Here is a 19544-nt window from a genome sequence, read left to right on the forward strand (position 1 = left end):
AAGACCAACGTTCTTGTTTGGTATCACATAGACTTCCCAAAAGCTAGTCAGTAAGTTAGGCCTTCATTAGAGCCTGGTGCTGTCCCCATGCCTACTGGGCATTGTGTGTAAAGTAAGCTGTCAGTCTGATGTGTTTACAGATAGATGAGTCAGGAGTAGAAGCAATTATTTCAAATGTGACCTGACCAGTGTGGAGCTGGAGAGATTTTACACATTTATAAATAACCATCTTCATCAGACTTCTAGCCAAGTGAGTTGCCTGAAAGTCTTTTGTGGTAAATCAAAGAATTAGAGTCAATATTATTTAAACCATTCCTCACTAGTGCATAGAGCTTTAACAATTTCTAGAAAGCTCACATACTCTTCCTTGCAGAAATTTGAAAAGTGAAAATATATCATTGACTTCACATATTTTTCTTCTGCTCATAGGAGGGCTTACTAATAACAAAAAACTGGGGCAAGTATTATAAATATATTTCTCAAATGAAACACTTTATCTTTATTCCCTAATATTTCTCATAAAGTTTTCATCTTTTTCAGTGTGGTGTTTTGCTGTGGTGGTTTTTTTTGTTTGTTTGGTTTTTGGGTTTTTTTTTTTTTTTTTTTGGTTGTTGTTCTAACAAACCACCTCCCTCTTTAAGCCATTATCTAAACCAAAGTTTACACTTCTGATTTGCACACAGGGATGCTTTTTAATGTCTGATATTCTTCATGACCGTGTCTTCATCTCATTTTAGAATAATGATAAAAGGAGCTTCAGTCCCCTGCTGCTCACTATGTCCTTCCCTGAGCTTGCTTTTCTCTGCTTTTAAAAAAGCAAAACTTCAAAACTCTGCTTGAAACAAAGTATGCTTAATCCTTGGATCTGTCAGAAATGCTCTAAGTTATGGAGACAATAGGTCTGCAAAATTGTCCATATTCCATTTACACCATGCCTCTGGCCAGGTTGTAATTTGGCCCTGTGTCAAACTTAGACTAAACTCAGAGCTTTTCAGTGTAAAGTGAAGCTGCAGAGCCCTGAAAGAAAGTTTTTTGTTCTGGCCTTATTTACCACAGATCTTTTCTATGACACTTAAGTACCCTAAAATAGGATTTCAGTTGCTTTTACCGGAAGTTAAACAAAGGTAATTTAAGCAACAAAGGTATTTAAACCACTTCCTGCCTTTTACTAAAGCTGCAGTGTTACAAAGGCAAGGTAATGGGAAAGAGGAAGAGAACAAGTAATCAGGTGCGTCTTTATAATCTATATTTTCACCCTTACAGTTTATAGACTTGTTTATTAATACATGATTTTTTTTCTGAAAAGTCTAACTATTCAGTCATCTCATCTTTGTCTAAATGTACGAAATGTTTGGAGGGTAATCATGACACTTCCTAGGCACTTTAGGTGCAGGTTCTTTGGTGCTAGAATGTGCTTCCACTGGCCGTATATCAAAAGTCTGAGTCTGGTCACCTTGTGCATCATAGGGCAACATGCACATTTATTGGTCCTTGGTGTTTGTCAGGTAGCTGGGTTTTCAATATAGGACAGAATTATGTCTGCTTCCCACCTTCTCCCCCTTCCAAAACGATATTTTAAAATTATGAACCATATAATATCTTCCAGACACTGAGATCATGTTAACCTAAGATGGGAAAATAAAATCTTAATCAATGTAATTATATACAAACCAGTCATTCATGGTCTTCTATCTCCTTCTGTGCCTCAGAAACAGGAAGGACATAGCTTGAATATCTTTCATGCTCTTTTAGCTGTATTTTAATTTCCTTTGCAACCTGTATGAGAAAGGCAATAAGATGAGAGGAAGAGGAGACAATGGAGGGAGGAAAGGTAGCAGAAAAAATTCTTTGCTACTTGATCTTCATTAAATGATAGAGTCCAACTCTTGGAGAGAGCTTGAGGCCATTCTTTTTTAGTCAACAGACGCACACCATGAAATCTCTACTGGTCATCCACACTGTTGCAAAAGCTGTGTCTTAGCCTTCTCCTCTGTCATATCCAAGAGAATCAGTAGTAGTGCTCCTTTGCAGCCTACTGCCTTATGGGCTGTGGCAAGTCTGTGGACGCTCTTCTAAGACTGCTCCAGGAAGACAGTTGAGAACAAAGATAATTTAAGAGTTTTGCAGAGTTAATGGACAAGAGTAAAATAAGTTTCTAGAGGAATATAGGATATATATCCTCTGATGTATGACTGGAACAGTAAGGGAATTTTAACCATTTGTTTCCCATGGCAAATGATGTTAGTTCTTCAGTCTGTTTTGAGAGAACATGGAAGACAGGATGGTCATTATATTTAGAAACTACAATAAGACTGGACTGGCTGACCTAATGACTGTTGGTGTATTTAGTCCCTCCGCTTTTGTTGTTAAGATGTCTTACCCAGGGCCAAAAGAATACACTGTGTGCCTCTAATACAGATGAATTTAACTTAAGATCTTTTAACTTTTTAGTAACAAGCTATGCCTAAAAATCTAAATTATATATCTGAAGTGGTGCAATTTCTTTTTTTTAATAGTTGAATTTTTTCCTTCACAATGAAACTTGCTTTCAACAATCCATGTAAGCATATTATTTTAAAGCTAGTATATGTGTCGTACTCAATGCAAGAACACTTGGGCATGCTTTAGTAGATATTGTCACATATCCAAACTCTCTTCTCCTCATTTTTTGACTCCTCTTACCCTAGAGACTGTTATTCTGAATTAATACTGAGCTGTGTGTCTTCAGGAAAGAGAGAGTGTTTTCAAATGAGTGAAGCAGAAATTTACAAATACACTATTTTTACACCAGAAACATTCGATGGCCAGTCCATACTATCTGAACCTGCTGGAAATCCCAGCCTTTAACTTGTAGCATTAAATAGTATCCAGGAAAACTGATAAGGTATTCATTGCTGTTTGATGTCCAGAAAAAATGGCCTGGAAAAATGACTTTTGGATTATGCTTCTGTTCAACTGGTTTTTAACCTCTCTGAACTTGGTTTATATCTTTAAGTAACTAAGTATGCCTAGTTCTGCTACACAGTTCATATGAACCTTGGTAAATGCAGTTGCAATGTATTATTTGCCTGTATGTTGCTAGCAGTGATAACTCAGCAGCAGGAAAAATAGTAAAAATCAGTGCACCTAAATTGTTTTGTTGTTTTTAGTATATCTTTAATTGCTTACTTACTTTTGCCAGTCCTGATCCTGTCTCTGCTCCTCCTTGTGACTGAAACACTTTCTCTCGAATCACTCTCTCACTTCTTTATATGTTTCCCCTTAAGCCCTTCCTTTTCTATTTAGCTTATGATTGACTCCTTTTGCAAAGCATTTTGTGCTATTGTGTGTTAACTTAAATTGTATTTTACATAAAAGGTATGAGATAAAATAAAGGAGAGGGTGGGAGATGATGCATTAATGTGTGGGCTGAAAGATGGAACAAAGGGCTGTTTTTTAATTCAAGCTGAAAATAGAAAATAAGATACTTGCTACACATCTGTGCATGTCAACAAAACTGTGACTTTACTCACAGAATAAAAAGTATAAAAATTCTCTTTAAGCTACTGAGATACGATAAGTTAAGAATCTAACCATGTCATTTGCTGATAAAAATAATCCTAGGCTTCTTTTTAAACACTTGTTATAATGTTGGACAATGTGAGCAAAAGGAAATAATTTGCATTATGAAAAACTCCTGTAAATATATCTGCTGAATTGCAGTGTGCAGCTCCAGCAGGATATTGCTTAGAGAGACTTTGTTTAAAACATTTATTGGAGGCATATATTACAGTATATCATTTACTGGCTGGAAGCCATGCAATATGTGTCTTAACAAAAAAAATTACCTTGTAATATGAGCCCCTCCAAGGCATAATTATATAATAAAGTTCTTATTGGGAAAACTGGAAGAAGGCCAAGCCTTGTCCAAATATAGTGAATGTCAGAGCCAAATTTATTATCCTTAGCTATTAACAGGAGAAGGCAGGTTTTGTTTACCAAGCCTAATTCTCTCCTAATTACAGCCACTATAAAATAATTACTATCCATGGGATAACAACACAAGACAGAGTGACTAACAGAAGAAACTGCAGGGGTTAGAAAACAGAGTGCAATTCTCTGTCATTTTGAACAGCTTGTGTACTGCCATGAACAAATTAACGGACTTCATTAAGGAATTATATTTTAAGAGTGGCTTTGCAGTGAAGCAGTAAAGCAATTAATGTATCTTATTTGGTCCTACATCTGAGTTCTAGTGTGGTTTTAGACAGCAACTTAATTTCTTTTTTTCTTTTTTTTTCTTTTTTTTTTAATGTGTCAGGTATAATAGGATACAACCATATTACTGAATAAGATCAGTAATGAGTATATGGAAAGGACTTTATTCTGGACAAATGATGCCTAGTCCCAGTTGACTCACAATGTTCTCCTGAGTGCATTTGTACTAATCTAATCTTAACTGAATAAAAAAAACAAACTGGGAAACCTAAGTATTCTCTAAAATATTTGGCATATTCATATATTTATTTTCATTATATTTTGGTTAAAAACTCACAGCACTAAATAAATGCTATTTATAATGTCCGTGTTTGTATTTGAGCAAGGAGAATAGGTTCTTGCAAAACTGTCAATATTTTATTGTTGCTTCCCATAAATATCAAAATATTTCTCAGTTGAAACGTAATACTTCATTAAATTTGCAGTGTTTCCATTCTCACTTTGCCTATCCTCTTCCATCTTGTCATACAACACTAGAGGTGCACAACAGACATAGGGCTAGGTATTTTCTGCACAATTAAAATGTATGTATCAAAATCAGCCTGTACACAACATATTCACAGTGTAAAAGGTTCAAGCTGTCTTCCCTCTGTAGCAGCAACTTCACCCTATAGCAGGGCTAACTCCCTGATTTTAGTGACTTAGTGGGAACTGACAAACTCAACACACTTGGGAGTCTGTTTCAGATACTAGTTTTAATAGGCCTCCAGATGGCCACATGAAAGCAAAAGGATTATTATAGTAGCCCCCAGCCGTGACATTATAGATAAAGGTATATTAGAGTTTCCTTTACAAACCCCTTTTTTTGAGGGTTTTACAACTCCATTATAAAATTCTCTTAGCACCAGAAGTCGATATAAATTTCTCAGCCCACACAATATGTTTTAGGGCATTATTTGTACAAGGTATGTATACCAGCATAGTCTGTGTTTATCCTGTATACATAGCACTGGTTTAAAAGTGTCATGATTTTAGAAGAAGTTAATCATGACAGTAAAATTTAAATGTGCGTGCTCTCACCTGGGTTGAATCAGCTCACTGTCTTCTGTCTTTTGAGATTAGCCAGGTGACTCAGTTAACATCCTCTCCTTCAGTTATTGATCTGATTGTAAATACAAGAGTAAGAACAGTAGAAACTAAAGCTAAGGCACAAAACTAAGGTGTTAGAAATATTGTTGGATACTTAATGTGTGTATCATGATAAAATGTGAGAGAACTGGGACACATAAAACCAAATATTTTTTTACATATCTGCAAATTTTGAAGTTGTCAGAATTCTATGTTTTGGATCAGCTCCTTGCTAGTTTACACATTGGTATTCAAGACAGGATGCTCTTTAAGCTCTGGCAAATCTGACTTTGCTAGCTATGTTTGTATGGTTCTCTGGTTTTGCCCTCATTTCCCTGGGCTCTAACATCAGTGGCATTAAGTTATTAGAAAAGTTCTTCTGCATGTTTCAAACAAAACCTCAAGATCTAATTTCATGCAACAAGTGTACACAAGAAGTCTTTGGAAAAAATAGGAAAATGCTACAAAATGTTTCAGTTAGCTTCTTTCTCTATATAAGACCCAAATGAGACTTTTTTTTTTTTTTTCTGATTTAATCAAACAATTTCTTATAGTTTGACAAATTCTGTTCAATGTCCTGAACAGGAAAACTGGGATTGTGTACAGTAAACCTACGGGAGTATTAAAGAGACTTCCCAGGCATGGAATCATTAACTGATTTCTCTCCTTGGTTTTGGGGGTAGCTTTCTGAAATTAAAACAGAAGGTAACTTATTCCATCATGTCCTTTCAGGTTATACTTCAAAGTATTCATCACAAAGACCAGTCTTGCACATTGACGTTGTAGAAAAAGAAGTGGCATTGTAAGGTATGTGTCAATAATTCTACGTATTTATGAACCCAAAGTATGAATTGATATGATCTATCATAATGGCTCTGCCATGTCAATGTCTGCATATTAACTGCTCCATTACAGGATGGTACTGATCTGTGTCAGTCACTGATTTTCAGAAGTCCAGAATTACTGTTTTAGTCATTTATCTTCAGTTGCATTAAAAACGAAAGGCTAACTTGTTTGCTGCATATTAAGTTATGCTTCTAATTAATACTAAAAGAAATTAGGACAAAAAGCATGGAAACATTTATTGTTCAGCATGTTCCTAATGAGTAAATGTCTTTAAAAGCATTTTAGGAATATTTTAACTGTTCTGCATGATTTACAAATCATTCTATCACATAAAATTAAAAGCTCTACAGAGAACAACAGCTTAACTATTATAATAAAATACAACACTTTAAAATGAAATGATATCTAATTTTATGTTAGGTATGTGTGCCTTATCTTCTTAATGGTTTCCTGAATACCTCTGAGCTGATAAGTAGTGCATTTGAATGGGATACATGTCTTCAAATATTGCAGAAAATTCAAGTGTGAGATGTCACGTACTGTAGCAAATTTGCTACAATACCTGGGCACAAAAGGGTGAGTTAAGGATGGACTGTCAGCATGGAGGTCATGACCTGCAATGGAAGTAATGTACAGATCTAGAGCACTAATGAGGGAAACAATGACTTCCACAATAATGATGCGCAATGCTGTATAACATCCCATGTATTCTTGTATAGCCTGTAAATGTCACAGGCCTCAACTAGAAATCAGAATTTCCTTGCTTTTGATGGCTTGTCTTCAGATGTTTGGTGTGTTTGGTAGCTGTAGCTATCGCTCTATGTGTAAGCCATTCTAGGAAGCCAATGTCGCATGTCATGAACATTACTCATTGAAGTACTTGTTCGTTTTGCATACATTTCAGATGCCAAAAAAAAAAAATTCAGGGCTCTAATTCGAGAAGTTGAATGCAGCTTGTTCTATTTGTGCTCTGGAAAGGTTCTCATATGTGCTTTAGCAAGTAAACTTCATTATTATGAGCCAGATCTCTACATGCATGTTTATCTTCTCAGAGATATATCAGTTTGAGGATAATCCTTTACCAGAAATGCACTTCTAGCCAATCCCCACTGCTATAAAATGGGATTATCTTTAGCACAGAGTTAGAGATACATTAGTTTCTAGGCTACTTGAGTTATTCTTGATTATAGACAGAAATGAATGATGATTTGAACTACTGTAAACATAAACACATTTTTTTCTGATTTCTGCATTTGATTTGTTGTATGCTGAAACAAGGCTTAGAAGCTTTGTAATGAGCAAAACTGGTATTCGTTGGTTCGTATGATTTCACTATCGTGTTGTAAGAGACACTTCAAAATTGTTCTTGTTTCCTGAGGAAACTTCACTTCCAACTATTGCTTATTGACTAGGTTAACCAGACTTTAACTAAAAAGCCTTGGCAAGTACCAGTGTGTCCAGGTACAGTCTTAGGTCTCCAGTACAATTGCTAAAGATTCAAGATTTCATCAGCAGGCGTATACCTGGTCTTATTGTTATGATTTATTTTAAAGTATTTTAAATTGAAATGCAGAAGATTTGCAAAACTCTGTGGGTGAAAGCTTCAACTTTACTGTCTTTTGAGAGCCTCAACCTACAAGAAGCAGGCACCATTGTGTCAGAGTACAATTGACAGTCTGTTGAGGGATACTAAAAAACAGGGCTGGAAATAGAAATAGAAGCTAACTTTCAGCTTTATCAAGTGTGATGCTTCAAGGTCAGAATGAAATTCAGTGATGGGGCAGCACAAAGATGCTTGCACGGCAGGTGCCCTGGTCAATCTATAAACTCAGAGGCCATCAGTCTCTGCTTGTGCCAGCCTGCATTTTAATCAGAAGAAAAAATATGTGGCACACTTAAGCATGCTTAGTGGTTTCCAATCAGGCGAGTCCCAAAATCAGAATAGCAAAAATGCATCAAAGGAGTTTTAAGGCACAGTGGAAATATATAAATATTTAACATCTTGACTACACAAACATTGCCATAGGAAAATTAGTTTTAAATCTACTAATATCTCAGATTCGGAATTCCCTCCTCAATTCTTCTACAGTGCCATAAACGGATCCTAGTAAGAATATTCTTTTCTGTGTCCTTTTCAATTTGTCCTGCACTGATACAAAGACTAGTGTGATGACTGCAAAAGTATATCAGTGACCACAAGTGCACGCTCTATTTGTGAATGTCCCCTCCTTTTAGTTTGTTTCTTCAGTGCCATGTGGTACTTTGCCTTGGAAGATCTGATGAGATTTGAACAGGAAATTTGTTAAATGTTTTCTAGTTCAGGGAGTTTAAAGGGTAGCAGCAATGGGTTCTGCATAATTGAAAAACACACAACACTGAAAAAAAGAGTAGCTGTAGGAGGAGTCAGAAAAGCAGAGGGAGATTCAGAATTAAACATATTGTTGAGTGGGTTTTGTTGTTTTGGGTTTTTTTAGTTAGATTAAATGCCTGCTCATTTCATGAGCCAAATATTCTTAATTTTTTCATTCACATGTAAATACAGGGAAAGGGTAACTCAGCTGTATAGCTTTTTAGATGTTGATCAAGTCCAGATTTGAATCTGGTGAGATATTAATGTGTAGCAAGTGAGAATGATATTTTCATTCTGCTCTGCAGAGTGATAAATTAAATGGCTTAGTACTCAGCTGATTTTTTTTCCCCTGAAGCAATTTGTCAAGTATGTTCTTTATAGAAAGTGAAGAGTTTCTCCAGCTGTTTCAATCTTTTCTTCACATCATCTTCCTTCCCATCCATCCATATATTTCTTCCAACTTCAAGATATAAGAGTTTCGTGGTAATCAGTATTCCTTATGTGTATTCATAAACATACACAAATGTACCAAATAGTGCCTGTGTGGTGAAATATCCCCTAACATGATGAAATAAAGATTACTTATATGTTGGATATTTTGATTTTTTGTGTTATCAGCATAGGATAACTTAGCTGCTGTAACATCTCTGATGTGTTAGCTCAGTGGGTATGCACTCCATCATGTATGCACATGATCATATATGAACAGCAGATGTACCTGGGATTTTCAGATGTGCCACATCCTAGCCAGGTGTTAGGGAGTTGATCTTTAAACAAGGCTGAAGGGCGTACACACAGAAATCCTGAACATATGTTCCAAGTCTCAGATTTTGAGACAGATAAAGAGAACACATCCAGACTTTCATCTGTCCTAATCTCCAAATAGCAATTCCTCAGCATGATGTTAAAAGTATAATGACTTTTTTTGAATCCAGAAGAACAAAGCTTTCTGGACAGAGACTTCCCTCTCAGTTGTGTAGTATGACCTTCTACTCTGATTCTTTTTCACCGTGAAATGTATGTAAAACATATGATATGGCTCTGCCTGCTGTGTACCACCAATGTTATCTGATAAATTTCATAGGAAGCGTTTGGAAGCAGTCTAGCTTCTATATGATTGCAAGGGTTCTTTTTCAGTGATGAATTTGTTTTCTGACATATATTCCAAAGCTTATCACAGATGTTATACAATGTAGGACAGACAGAAATGAGATCTACTAATACCTCCTTGCCTTTAGAGAGAGGTGTTAAAGACAACAATGATCCTAACTGCTATTTTCTGACAGTCAAACTTGTGGCAGTTCCTTGTGCTGCTCCCTTTAGTTACAGTTTGGATAGGTAATTTACTGTAAAGACACAGAAATAAAAAGCTGTTCCATACCTATAATGACAGATATAATCTAACAGTGTGCAAGGGAGGTATTTTCAAGTATCGTGTGGTTATTTTCCTAATGTTTGTTCCCTCCATTACCATAGGGCAGTTTATTTTCTCTTTTCCTCTGTTATGTGATGTACAGCCACAGCTTACTAAGAGTTCTTTAACAAATGTACATCTCTTCCAATGTAAGGGCACTTTTCTATGTAACTTTTCTGAACCTGTTTCTCAGATGTGTACATTGATGTTTGAAGATGAGATGTATGAATTAAAAGTCTCTGACAGTACCTTGAAGATAATAAAGCAGCAGGAAAAAGCCCTGTGAAAGCTTGGCCAGCCTAAAAGATCTTAAACCAGTGTCCTGAATTTTACACTGTAACACAATATGCAATTGCAGGCCAACCCACCAGTAATAATAAATGAGATATTCTGAGGACTACTGAGCACTGTGCACATTTCCCCAGTGAATCAGGACATAGTTTGTTAGCACAGGTGTTCCTGTAATTGTGATTCACTGGGGTAAATGCTCAGTGCTCAATGGCCCTCTTCCACTTCCATCTTTTCCTGGGGGTGTATTGATCTGATTGATACTGACTTGCACTACTGGATAACAAGTAAGCCTACACAGATGGGGGCTCTATTCATATTCTAAAGGTTAAACCACAGTCCTATAAAATATTAAAGAGGAGATTTTTTTTTTTAAAGTGTCCCAGAATTTCAGAGCACAAATTGCAAAGAGTTTCTGGAGATCAGCAACACTAAATTCCATATGTGCCTTTTGAAAATCTCTTCCTAAACCACTTAAAGCCCATAGTCTGTGTCTGTACAACTCATGTCAGCTTCATAGGAACCTGTAATATTTTTTGGTTTTGTAGACTTATCAGGGATTTTACCGCATTAGTATTCTGATGCAAAATTTCCTGACAGAAAATGCTGGAGTAAATAGGTTTTCTTCAGGGGAATCCAGATGACAAGTCTTCATCTGCTTAGTTGGATGATTTTTTTATCTATTAAATTTCTGCCTGGAAGCTAAAAATTTCTAAATTATCCAAAAGTATTAGTTTTCTAATTCCTTTCTCCAAAATAGTCCCAGTTGGTGGGGGGGATGTTTGTTTGTTGTTTTGTAGTTGTTGTTTTTACTTTCAATGAAACACTTTTCAGAATATGGCTCTTACACAAAAATACATGTGTACATACATACTCAAATGCTCACACATCCAAATAAGCACACAAACACTCAAACATTTCAACGACACAGGCATAGACACTTGAAATTGGGACTTCTTCACAAGTCAAATCAAATTCATTCACTCTGGATGGAAAAGAAGCTAGACCAGGACACCCCATTCTTGAGGCATCTTCACTTTCTTCTTTTGCCCTTGTGCTCCACTTCATCTCCAGGAACATAAAGAAAAGCCTGCAAAAGGCAACATTTGGAGAAAAAAAAATATCAGATTCCTTGTAACTTACAATTAATGTGTCCCATTGTATCTACCTCTGCAAAGTTCCCATGAAGGCCTCTCTGCTATATACACTGCACATTAACTGACTTCTCTACCTGAAACATGATTGGAGTACTGTCCTGTATCATACTCCTTTATGATAGTGCCAACAGAATTTCCCTCATGATTTCCTAAAGCTTCTCTGTCTAAAGCTACAGTGATTTGGGGGGAGGGGGAGGTTCAAGTTGCAGTCTAAAAGAAATACATAGTAAGACTTGTGCCTGCAAGTGTGGATTATACATTGGAAATGTGGGATTTTTGTGTGTGTTCATAGACAAATTGTGCATCCAGTGTATTATATATAGTATAGTGTGTGCATACAAGTCTTGCTCTAGGCAGAGAGCATGCACCTTTACCTGGTCAAAATGTAGCATTTGGCAATTAACTGCTTCTTAAGAGGATATGATTATAGATTATGCCTGATTATGATAATGAACATATTTCTGTCTACTGAAAGCACTGATTCATATACTTATATAAAACATTCATAACTTCCTGTGCTTTTAAATTGCCATTTTAGTCCATATGATCCACTGAGGAAGAAAAACAATTTATTATGAATAGTTATCAGTAAAGAAGTACCCTGTGAGGATACAATAATTTTGTCCATTTTCCCATCCCTATTGCTACTAAATAAAAAAATGCTAATAGATGCAAATTATGCATGCTCTTTGATGCATGCTAAAAAGGGACCTCTTTAAAAACAGAGGTATCTTTAGTTAGAGATTACCAGCGGTCACTGCATTAGTGTTTTCTGTTTGTATCTAGCTTCAACCATAATGTTCAGTTTCATTTTAGGGAATTGTGCATCTACCTGTCTATTAACTGAAAGACTAAGCAAATACGAGTTCCTCACGGGCTAAAAAAAAAATCCTTGAATTCAAAGTACATTCCATAAGGAAATCTTGGAAAGAGAAAACAAACATTGCCCCCAATAGGACAGTCACTGTGACTTGAAAAAAAGAAAATTGAAATACATGAAAAATCAATGAGGCAATAATTAAATTGCAGAGCCCACAGTACAGTGGCCAAAGCTCAGCATGCATTTGTTAATGTATACTGGGAATGGGGGTAATCAGCAGCTAAAGGAGAGCAAAGAATGTCTGTCATCCTGAAGCTAATTTCATGATCAGACTTCTTAAAAACACATACCTCCTACAGTATACAGTGATATTTATAGGAGGTTAAAGATACAAATTAAAGTCCGGGAGACTATACATTCCTGATCACCCAGCATTCTTAAATCAGCCCCTTCTTCATTCTCACACCTGGGCCTCAGCTGCAGTGTAGCTGTCATTTACGCTATCCATGGCACAGGATTGATGACAGTCATTCGCTGATGAAGCTGTATACATCATTTCTGTCCAAGTTGCACTGGCCAGATGGACCCTGACCATCCATCGCCTGTCAGGGACGCATCTGTTCACAGTCCTGCTAGAGGTACTAACAAGTCATTGGCTTTCTGAAAGGACAGTGTCAGCTGGATAGGGCACAACATAAAAACTGTTGTTGTTATATTTTTAACAGGGATTCCATAGCACCTTTTTAAAATGTAAAAATAATTATTTTCACCAACTTGTAAGTTTAAAAAGTTGCAAAGATCCTTCATGCTCTTGCAAATGCTTTTTGAATTAGAAATATATAGAGACTGGCAAATATTTCTAGGATATGATAGTTTCTTCAGACTGACTGCTAGGCTAAGAATTTATTAGACATGACTACATGGTGATCTATTGTTTCTCTCAAACTGGAAATATATGCAGATTTAAAAAAAAAAATATTTCTAGCATTGTCCAGGAATATTCTTCATATGGAATGGATATTCTTCATGTAGAATGTCTTTGATATGGATTAAACTTTCTGTTTCACTGAAATGAAGCAGCAGTGAAGGAATATTTTACAGTTCAATCTGCAGTGTAATCCTAGCCATCAATAAGATAAAACAAGCTCCTGAAATGATTGTTTTCAAAAATAGTCCTTATTCACCCACACAGAAGTGACTTTTTCTGTAGATGCATAAAAAGAGTGTTATTTTAGGGCAGAGGCTGTAAAGAGAGAAGTACAATTCAAGTATGTTCTTGTCCCTCCACTCTCTTTGGGCTAATATGTCCCTGACTATATAGAATCACATATTCTAGATGTTTTCATAACTCAGTAAACAAAACTATTTCGCTATACAAGAGTTTGCTTGGGAGATATTTGAGAAGGGTCTTTGAATAAGAGTAAGAGTGTATGGTATCAGAGTGTTTTGAAAGAAATATTCAAGTTTCCATACATTTCTGGTTTAGAGTGGGTTAAGCAAAAGATCTTAGTAGTGCAAAGAAACGGAAAGAACTGTGAAATATGGTTTCTTCTATAGGTGATACTCTAGTACTGCTATTGTGGATAAATGATACTTTACCACATTCATAAGAAGGCCTCTTCTAAGGCTCTCCTTTGAGTAATACAACATTTGATAACTCCTTAGCAGTTCACAGGTGCTACTTAATAATTTGGTCAGATTATTCTCAAAGAAAGAAACTGAGGAACTAAGAAAACCTTCAATAGTCCTTCAGTTTATTTAGGAATAAGGGTTTCAATTCATTCTTTGCACTTTCATTTCTCTTTTACAGCTCAGCTCCAATCCTGTATAAACAGAGTGAAGACTAAAGCTTTTCTATGTGAAAAGTGAAACACATGTAATGTTGTCTCTAGTTAGTACTAGTATTCTATCTTTCTAGAAAACAAGAATAAACCATTATTTATCTCTTGAAGTGCTACATATATTTTATGCTAACTAGCAAAGAGGATTGTATTTTAGTTATCAGGAAACTGACTAAGCCATCTTCTATATTTTCATTTTGTCTTTCTTTGTTTAATTTTTATTTATTTGGAGATCAGGACTGATTTGATATCGTAAGTTACACTTTCATGCTAAAATGTATTTCTCCATAAGTAAAATTTAAAAAAGCAAGAGGGTTTTTAAAATTATAACTTAGAGCTCTGTTGATCTAAATAATTATATTTCAGTCTTATTTCAATTATTTAATAAGAGGACTAATAAATTGTATTAGAAAACTGATTGTGTCTGTGGCAAAGCAAATAGTAGCTGGTGAATTGTCCTTGGTGGGTACTCGTAAGTGGGAATCTGACTTCACGGTAGTGATAAATTAGCCCATCTCTGTTTCTGAAGTAGTGCTGGATGGGCTATAATTCTAGCATAGTCAATGTATCAAATACAGGTCTTGAATGTATGGCCAACATAGCTTAAAGAAGGGTTAAACAGAGCAAAGGCTACAGATCATAACATAAGTTAGAAAAAGGCTATCAAAAGGCCAGGTATAAACCTACGGCAATTCTGGAGCATAACAGGGCAATAGTTGGATGCTAGGCTTGCTTTGTGGTGCTTGGGAGTCTTGATACATAGTAGTGCTGTGCTGTGGTTTACTTTTTGTAATATCTCAACTACTGCAAGATGATGTTACAGAAACAATAGTGGTATGAATTCACAATGCTTGCAAAACAGGTATTGATATTTAATCAGTCTGCTCTTTGAGAAGGTGATACCATGACGTTTTATACAAATTATTCAAAATCTAGATTTTTTTAAAATTATAATTCTTGTAGACATGCTCAAGGAATTTTTTGGGTTTGAATAACAGATTTAATATATTACTATTTTTAGTGATCACTGGCAGCATAACATGAACTACAGTGTTCCTGAAACTCTGTAAGATTTCTCCCTCAGAAGAACCTCATGACCTTGTACATTTAGAGCTAGAACACGAGTTCCGTTTAAATTCTTCTGGATGCTAAGAAATTGTAAAAGGAACCTAGGTCATTTGAGTGATCTCATGTAGGTCTGGGACAAATTAATTGACTAGTGATGAGGGGGTGGGGGAAAGAAATCTAAAAGAAATACTTTGTTTAAATAGAATTTTTTATTTGGAATTGTCTATTTGTTTTATTCTCTTTGTTGGATTACTATTTCATACTTTTATCATAATACTAGATATTTCAGTATAATTTTTTTCTTTTTTTTTCATTGTATTTTATAAGAAAAACAAATTCTTCAGACTTGAACTTTCCTTTAAGGTGGAAATATTCCTTTGTAACTTGTAGAATAACTGAATAGTAGTTTACTTCACAGTAAACAAAACCGCATGAATGTTACAGTAATGTGCTATTCTTCTTGAAGTTTACACTCAGCAATATTTATTGCTGCATTCTAAAATGCTTTAATTATTGAGAAGGATAATCTGTGCCAAGCAAAGCAGATTATTTCAGTTAAGAAGAAAATTATATAAAAAAGGAGACTAACAAACATGCTTGATTAAAATGTTTTTTTTAAAAACAATATAAATTTGTTTATATAGTAGTGTATGTAAATAAAATATTAATATATGAACAGCGATATATGGTATATAAATAAAATACTTAAAATAGGTACTTAGAAGATCTGCTCACAAACACATCTGCAGATAAATAATAGTGGAAACTACTTTGATAGAGAGCAATCTGAGAAATTTTATTGCAGGACAAGTATTTTAATGTGCAGCCTGAAATGAGTGACATGCAGGAGTTAAAGGAAGTGTGCTCATGCAGGAGGAAAACAGTAGGTATGATAGCATTGACTGGTAAAACTAAGAGAAAAAGGAAAGACACATCAGTTCTTTCGTGACAACAAAATAAGTCCTAATAATGTTTTGTATCGACAATAATATGTTATCATATATGTTTAAGTACTGACAGCTTAAAACATGTCTTGTGGAACTGACTGCAGGAGAAAGACAATTAAGAAATTGGATTTTTTTACTTATTTCCATTTATCTAGTACAATAAAAGAGGAATAAATTCTACAGGCTAAATTCACACTTATGTCCAATAGCCAAGTAATAAAAGCAAAGTCTTGGCCATATTTCAAATTCCTACTTGATTGTATGTCCATCAAAGGGCAGCTCCTACACCATGTGTAAGAGTCTGTGTGCTGTATTTTAACATCAGAAAGGCAGAATACCATGCGGAGCTTGTACCCACCGAGCCACACAGAAGATCCACAGGATACAGAAAGGCACATGTGTGAAAGTAAAAAAGATCAAAACAAGATCTCAAATACCATATATCTCAGTTTTGAAGCCCCTATCAATTAGTAAGAGTTCATTTTAACAGCCACAGCCTTACCACGTAAGCCACAAAGCTTCAGTTTCTGAATTCCCATGTAGACAATGATTGTTTGAGTAGATTTACCTTGGGTAATGATAGTTTTGCAGTACTTCTAGGAATGCTGACATTTCATTCCAGAATTAGATGCTGAACTCAAGGTTATGATTTTCTCACAGTGGAAGCTGGGTTAGGTTTGGTCATTATTTTCATGAGACTTTGTCAAGAATAACCTAGATTGCTGGTTGGTGGTAGTCTTTGTGGGTGGCATCCTACCTTCAGAAGCAGTATTCAAAAAACAACACTGTATCTACAGCTCTGTGCTCTTCTGAATATAACGTAATGTTGAGATATAGAGAAGCAGAGATCCTGTCCAAGTAGGACATTAACCTGTGTCAAATAATGAGTTTAAGTTGCATAATTATTGGGTAACTACATAAGCCTGGACTTCCTTAAAAGTAAACTGTAGTCTGGAGTCTTATGCAGCAGGGTCAGATAGCATTTGACATTTCATTGAAAGGTCAATACTAAGAGCTATCAAAGCTGCTTTGTGAGGTATCAGCAGCCTTTTTACCTAGAAACCTTAAAAGGGTGAATGATCACATCACCATTCACAAAAGGTGGAATTATACAGAGTAGGATAATTAATTATCTTTTTTTTCCAGTGACCTGTTTTCTTTTAAGTTCTTTATAAACATAAGAAATATGAGCTTGTGTTCCTTGTTAGCTTGTCATGTTGTTTCAAGCATAAATCCTGAGCACTGAGAGGTAGGTGAAATGTCATAGCAGTGTGAGAGTCATTTAAGTTGAGGAGATGACTATTTAGGCAACTAGCCTCAGTAGGCACTAAAATTCACATTCCAGAGTCTTTTCCATATGTGATAAGGTATCCAAGGCTGATGATACGCACTGAGATCTGGAGGGTAGAAGCCGTAATTTGACTCAGTTCCAAGAAGATAGTGTCTTTTGACAACATAGTAAAGGTGTTTTGAGCCAGTGTATTAACAGTGGATCATGATACTACAGTATGTGCAAATAAAATAGGTTTTGACCTTACCATCAAATCAGACTTGAACCATTTCAGGATACCTTATTGGATAAAAGAAGACATTGTTTCAGGATAGATTTAAGTCATTGATGAGACAGGTTCATTTCAAAACCAGGAGAAGGGATTTAGTCCCAACAAACTTCCTTTCAGGCCACATGAACCTTAACTTGCTAAATGCAATTCTGCACAAGGACTCTGCATGGCTCTTCTTGCACATTGTCAGTCTACCACTTCTGTAATGAACAACAACCTAACCATGTTGCAGACGCGGTTACTTATTACATCCAGCTGTGTCAAATCAAAGGTTAAAGATTGCAAAGTATCTTAAATTTTTAGGCAGAATGTATTATCAACAAAGCGTCTTGGAAATTACAAATGGATACAGAATTCCTACTTCCCAGGCTGCTCTAGTGAAAGGATCATTCATAGGGAGAATGAAACAAATATATATCTATATGTTAATCCTGAAATAATATTTAACTATTTCTGAGTAACTTCAGTTTCCAAAAAGTTACCTTATATGTTTTATATACACACAGAGACACACAAGCATAAATTGATCTGAACAGAGCTACAGTAGGTTAGCTACTATCTTTTTAATGCAACAGATCTGAATTATGTGAAGCATAGAAGATACCTAAGTTTTGATTTTGGCAAAGACAGATTTATATGGGAGCATATACTGCATATACTATTTCAACTACATGTAAAACTGTGTTACCTTATCATAAGCATTACTTACATTTCACTCTTTTTGTAGCTGAAGCCTCATCTCTTTTGAAGCATTTTTTTTGAGGATATCAAAATGCTATGATTAGTACTCATAGCTCAGTATAGTAAAGTACGTAAGTTCTAATTAAAATTATATGCCGCTTCTAATCAGGACCTGGGTGAAGAGTGACTGGATGGATGGCTCCATGTCCTGAGGAGCATGAAGATTTCTCCACAAACTGAGCAAATGAAGTGGCTTAGTTTGCTGACTTGAGAGGGCTCTAGTTTGAGACTTGAATGTTTTGTATTCCAGGAGTAGCTATCCTCAGGTTGCTATAATTACTAAAATATTGCTGCCTATAGGTCCAGGGGCATTTTTTTAATACAGGGGATGCAGAGCTACCTATTTGACCTTGGCTGCTCTCCTTCAAACTACAAATATAAACTGTCAAGACTGAAACAGAGAAGATTTTTTTTTCTTTCCTATATGAAATAAAATTTTATATAGATTTTTCTCTCACGACAGTAATCAAGTAATTAAAATTGAGACAACTAGGAGAGAGCCTGCCTGGTGAGCAGATGGTCAGATGAAAAATAAATAGCTTCTCAAACTTAACAATTTAATTAAAGACAATGGAGTATAACTCTAGACAAGCTAGCTCTTACAGGTTTTTGTTTTATGCTGTTTCCTTCATTATGACATTGACCAGGCTGTAGGTAACAATAATGATTTAGTTGCTGGGCTTTTTTTACATGACTCATCTTTACAATAATATTTCCAGGCATAAAATACCTTTCAGTTATCCCTAACATACTTTGTAAACTGACTACTCTTAACCTGTGAGGGAGGGAAATATTATCTCAAATGTGAGTAAATTCAGGTGTTGATGAGCCTCTACTCTAGGTGACCTTGCTCTGGCAGGGGGGGTTGGACTACATGATCTTTCAAGGCCCCTTCCAACCCCTAACATTCTGTGATTCTGTAATGGTTAAATGTTTGTGGAGAAAGGATGTGTGTATTCACATAGTCCCACTACAAAGCAGCCGTGGGTTCACTTTGTGGTCAGTAGGATAATATTGCTAACTGAAGGTTACTCCAACTAAAAGAAGAGTTAAAATATAGGATTCTTCTGAGAGAATGAAGGAGAAGAATACCAGCAATCAATACCTGTCAACAAGTTTTAAGACAGTAGATTCTGTCAAATAATCCTGATTATACTATTTGCTTTGATTACAAATGTAGTTTTC

Source organism: Indicator indicator, chromosome 5 (assembly GCF_027791375.1).
Source record: "Indicator indicator isolate 239-I01 chromosome 5, UM_Iind_1.1, whole genome shotgun sequence".
Classification (NCBI taxonomy): Eukaryota; Metazoa; Chordata; class Aves; order Piciformes; family Indicatoridae; genus Indicator; species Indicator indicator.